This window comes from Lygodium microphyllum, chromosome 14, assembly GCF_053477565.2.
Source record: "Lygodium microphyllum isolate KBCC chromosome 14, Lygodium_microphyllum_v1.1.10, whole genome shotgun sequence".
Taxonomy (NCBI): domain Eukaryota; kingdom Viridiplantae; phylum Streptophyta; class Polypodiopsida; order Schizaeales; family Lygodiaceae; genus Lygodium; species Lygodium microphyllum.
Window position 1 is genome coordinate 111,620,429 of NC_141148.1, and position 6,000 is coordinate 111,626,428.

The window sequence follows — 6,000 nt, forward strand, 5'->3', positions numbered from 1 at the left end:
AAAGTTGCTGAATGACTTGGGAGTACACTTGGATAGCAAAGTCAAGCTGTATTGTGACAATTTGAGCAGTGTTATGTTAGCAAGCAATCCTGTTTATCATGTAAGATCAAAACACATTGAGGTTCACTACCATTTCATTAGGGAAATGGTTTTAGTAGATCAGATTGACTTGGAGCATGTGAAGATTGAAGACCAGGTAGCAGACATCTTTACCAAATCACTTGGTAAAGATAAGTTCATTCACTTTAGACAGCTACTTGGAGTGATGCAGATGATTTGAGTTTGTTTTTGAGCTTGAGGGGGAGTGTTAGAAATCAAGCTCACCGTCAGTGTGTCTTTATCTATGACCGACATCTATGACAGCTAGTGTGTGCAGCTATCTACATGTGACTACATTAAATAAGTCGTGTTAGTAGTCAGTTAATGACCTGACTAGAATTAGTCTGTCTAGTCTACACTTACACTAGGTCACTTTATCTTTGTATTGTGTGTGCTTTTCAGTTTAGAGTGTGGACATGAAGGAATGACCTTGAGAGCCTGAAGGCTCAAGACAATGGAGTTTCCCTGTCTCTCTCTCTCTCAACTTTGAACAATCCTTGTTTGCTTATCTTATTGTCCATTTTGAAGCTTGTCAAGCATCCCAAAGATTTTGCTATCTGCATATATGAAATAGTCCACCTTGAATGTCAACATGATGATTTAGCAAGAACTTACCATCACCAATCCACCCTTGAGCTTGATGTGAACATCAAGTTCACAACCTTATTGAGCAGCAAGACTCCTGAACCAACTTAGCACTTCCCACTAGTTGCAATGATATGGATGTTTTATCATCTATCTCTAACCTCACCTCTGTCTTCACATTCTATAAGTTTCTCTACAAGAGTGGTCGCGCTGGTAATAGCAACCAATCTAGAATCTGCACTTGTAGGAATCATATCTCTCAATATGCATTATTTAGCATTTCCAATGACTTTTTTGTAGAGATTATCAATCTAGAATCTGCACTTGTAGGAATCATATCTCTCAATATGCCTTATTTAGCATTTCCAATGGATTTTTTGTAGAGATTGGCATAGTTACTTGGGAGATTCTTTTGAGGAAGATGAGTGAAATAAACTTCTAGCTCATTGGCTGCTTTTGGATCCGATTAATCACACAACCATTGAGAGAAATCTAATCTCTATTGGCATGGTGGGATTAAGGGATCCTCTTCTTGAAGTAGTTTTCAAAGTAATCCATGACTACAAGGAGTTTTTCATGTATAAAGGAATTGTCTCACAAGGAAACAAAGATTGAAGAATGAGGTGAGAACCTTCCTTCCATCATAGCTTGAGCTATGTAGGTTGATTGCCTCATAGTAATTGAGAACTTTATTGCTTATTGCAATAGAATAGATACCAAGGGAAATAAGTGAAGCAAGGCACTAACATGACCACTTGCCCTAGCATAAGCTTGACTCATAAATCAAAGTGCCAACAAGGACGTAGTCAAAAGTATGGAGTTGATTTCTTGAAGGGCATTAGGTAGTAGCCATGGGTAAATGGGCAATAGAAATACAAGATCCAAAGAAAGCATCAAGATTATTGGTGAGGCACATTTGACATTGTTGGAGAAGTGGCCCAAGCCTATGATGTTGTTGGTCAAAAGACTTGGGGCCAAAAGAAAAGGTAAATTTCACAAAAGCACTCTTTTTGTTGCAACGGGTACCACCACAGATTCTAATGTGATAGCCAACATTGCAGCCAATCAATCCCTTTTGATGCATCTCTTCATCTAGGTCATAAGCTACTCTCCCAAACAAGAGCAAGAGATCTCTCTATAGTTATAACAATGTTAGGAACATATAGAAAATTCACAATTACTAATTTGGTATGATTGCAAAGTTCTTGAATCGCTTGCCCATCCCCAAGAATACCAAGGAGCAATCCATTCTTTTGAAAGATTAAATGATGGAGAGAGAGGTGAAGTTTTCTCATGCTAAAATCCATGGAAGGTCTCAAAAAGCTTGAAAGAAAAAGAAAAAGAACCTTCCTTTGAAAAGTAACTAGTGAAAAACCCTCTCCAAGTCCTATGAGCCTTCTTTTTCCAAGAACCCTAGATTTTTACTTTAAAGTTAGTGACAAGTTGCTAAAGATGGATATCATACCTCCAACTTGTCTATGGATCTTGTGAGATCTCTAATAAAGGCTTCCAAAACCATAGGGGGTACTCCATTAAAGTTTCTTACAACTCATGTCCTTGTACTTATCTGACTAGGGTGTCTTTTTGTTTATTTTTTGGTAACTAGATATGAGAAAAGTGAAAGAAGAAGGGACCAAAGACATAAGCTTTGATATGAATTGTAATGAAGGAGGCTAAGAGGAGAGAGAAAATGAGAGATAAATAGAGGAAGAAGAGGAGAGAGAAATACTAGGAGGAGAAATAGAAAGATAGGAAGGAGAGAAAATGCCAAGAAGAGGAGAGAGAAGGGAGAGAAAGACTAGGAGGAGAAAGAGAAAGATAGGAAGGATAGAAAATTCCAAGAAGAGGAGAGAGAAGGGAGAGGAATCCATGAAAGTTGGAAGAAAGGGTAAATAGAGACTTGATTATTGATCATTGATGTCGTAATTTGGTCTCTCAGTACCTTAAATACCCCATCAATACAACCATGTATTCTTGTGCTAACCCTTGTCCTACCCATCTATCCCCATTCTTTTACATGAATGGCATCTTATATGAGACTTGAAAATTTTTAAATGCATATGTGGAATCTCCAATGGTGCAAATGCAAAATATCCATGCTTATATTTCTTGACAAAGAGGGTAGAAAAGAAGCATGGGATGAAGAACTGGCAAAGGTGACAGTGGTATACTTACACATGATAAAAAAGATCCCACTTGAAAGCCCATCCTCAACATTTACTTGAATCATGTTCACATTTGTCTATTGTATGATTTTGTTATAATTATTTGAAAAAAACATGTACGATTATATTTGCTTTGCTTATAGGTTACAACTAGAAAAAGAAGCCATTGTAACATGTAAGAATGTGGAGTGAGTTCTATCAGAGATTGGGCTACACAGGAATCAAGTAACAATTGAAAATGATTACAAGAGATTAGTAAAATCTAGTAAATTCCCAAGAAAACCTTGCTTTGGAGGAGCAAAAACTAGGAATTTTTTTCAACACCTATCAATAAGGAAAAAAATATAACAGTTTATAGGCTCTAAGATTATGATGGGTGGAGAAAGCTATATGTTATGGTTCTTTATTGAAGTAATGGAGGAGAAACAAGGTTAGAAAAAACCAAGGTTTTTATTAGTCTTAATAAATTTACTCCCTTACTTTGAAATATGGTGTTTAATAAGGGAGATAAACAAGAATTTATTGATATTGTATATAGCTTCTATGAAAAGATGGTGCAAGCATGGGATAAAAGTTCTATCACACATTACATGGTGCACACTAAGACAAGGTTTTAGAATTCTGTAAATTGTATAAATTATTGAGCATATTTTTATTCATGTGTGATATGTGCCTTTGTAGGTTAACCTTGAGATACATGGGCCATACATTGCAAAAAACGGGAAAGCATCAGAGTTTGATCTATACAAGGAATGGAGATTTCACATTAGATAGCACATAGTGCTTACCAAATGAAAATCAATAATAGTGGAGGGGCTAATGGCACCAATCCAATGATCCAATTCCTGTCTTGGCAATAAAAGATCATAGTAGTAGATGAAGCTCAACTCTCGCAAAAGAAAGAAAATAAAAGTGCTGATGAATTGGTTGTAAACATGATCGAATCATGTTTTATCACTAGAAGAATGTGTTATGATGTCTCAAGTGCCAAAGAAAACAATCCCAATGGCTAGAAACAAGGCTTTGAGAAGGCATCAAATAGATTTAAAAAGGGCTAAGACAATAAGTTGAAGAATTCCTTCAATGTGAATGTGATTCATTATTTACAAGAGAGACAGTGTATGTATGTATGTGTGTGCTTGTGCAACTATGTGAATAAGCTTAAAGTTTAAGCACTATATATTAGGGTTCACTCTATCTTCTTCATGAATTTTTGAGATCTATTGCTATGTAGGAAAGATGGCTAGTAAGCCTAAGGTAGTTGTGAAGAAGATTCCTCTTAGAGTCCCATATAGTGATAGCTCAATGGATCATCTATTGGCTTAAATGTAGTCTTGGACAATGACATTTCATAGCATGTGAATGGGCCACTTTCTTCTCGACCTAACTCAACTTTTACAAGCTATCGTAGGAGGGGCCTTCCTCACCATCCCCACAAGAAACACAAGTGGAGTCCAAGCATAGTGGCCCTAAGATAAATCAAGAATATCAACGCTCTTTTGATCTCATTATTCCAGAAGCTAGTTTCTTGAGACTTATTTGTGAGATTATGCAAGACCTCTACTATTGAACAAAATGAAGGAGATGGTTTTTTGCACACGATCTTGATTTTTTAAAACACTATGATGCACTTAGACTAAACAATGGGCCTAAAAAATAATATAGTTTAAGATATGTGACTTTTGGGTTGTCCAATAGGAAGGCTAGATATTGACATCCGTGAAGGGTGAGTCTATTCTCTTCAAATCTTGGGTTTTTTATTTAAAAAAGGGGTAGTCAGGGATTTAAAAAAGGGAGAATGAATAGTATAAAAAATTTGAGTTTTTCTCATCTCATATTTTTTCATTTTTGAAAAGTAATAAGTTTTTAACTTTTTTCTTTCACAAAATTAGTATGATCCAAAAGTTGAGTAGTGGACCACTTTTCCTCTCTTCTTCATTTTGGTGAATTTTCATCTCTATTGAAGCTCTCTAGTGAGAGTAATTAGAGTTTTGAGGGTTTTTCTTATCTCTCCACTTTCTTATCCTTGGAGCTTCAAAATTTGGACAAGATACTTATGCCTATCTCTCTTTGTGTTTTCTCTTATTTGCTATTTTTTTAGTAGGATTTGATATAATTTCTTACTATTATTATTATTTTGTTGTAGAGGTTGTTTTGGGCAAGAGGTATAGGTGCTCATCTCTCTCTCTCTCTCTCTCTCTCTCTCTCTCTCTCTCTACATTGTTTCTCTTTTCTATTGTGTTTTAAATAGACCTTGATCTTGCTTCTAATTGTTATTCTTTTATTATAGAGTTTATTTGGAGCAAGAGGTAAAGGTACCTCTCTCTCTCTCTGTCTATGATTTTTTATTGTTGTTATCTTTTCAATATAGCATAATTTTGGTTTCTAATCCTTGGTATTATTTTATTGTAGATATCATTTTGGGTGAGATTACATAAGTGCTCATCTCTCTCTTTCTCTCTTATTTTCTCTATCTATGTTGTCTCTTTTCTTTTGTTTTTTTAGTATATCTTCATATAAATACTAAATCTTGCTATTGTCTTTTTGTAGAGATCAATTTGGGCAATATGTAGAAGGTGCTCATTGCTTTCTCTCTCCCACTCACTCACACACTTGCTTTCTACCTCTTTGTGTTTTTTCTTTTCTTTTGTCTTTAGAATAGGGTTTAATGCTAGTTCTAACTTTGGGGTTGATTGTTGTTGCAAAACTTAACATAAGGTAGAGTAGAGATTATATAGCTTAATTAATAAGCTTGCCATATTTTATGGTGTCAAAATTTATTCATTTGATTAGTTACTTTATGTTTATTAGGATTGATATTTTCTTTTGCCCATCATTTGTAATAGGTTTTGATAAAAGTAACAATTCAATCTCATCTTTATCAGATCAGCTTATAGGTAAATTCACCCTATTTTGTATTGCTTCTATTCATGCAACTATCTAGATATTTTTTGTTAAAAGTGATTTATCAATTGAAAAATTGAATTATTTTTGTCTCATATCAATGATTTTAATAGATTTTTATGTTCATAACTTTAGAATCAATTGTTGTTACTACAATCAATCTAGTAGTGTAAATATTTTACCTCATAAGTAGATTCTCTCTTTTATATTGTAAAAACTCATCAATAAATAGCTGTTAATTTGGTTT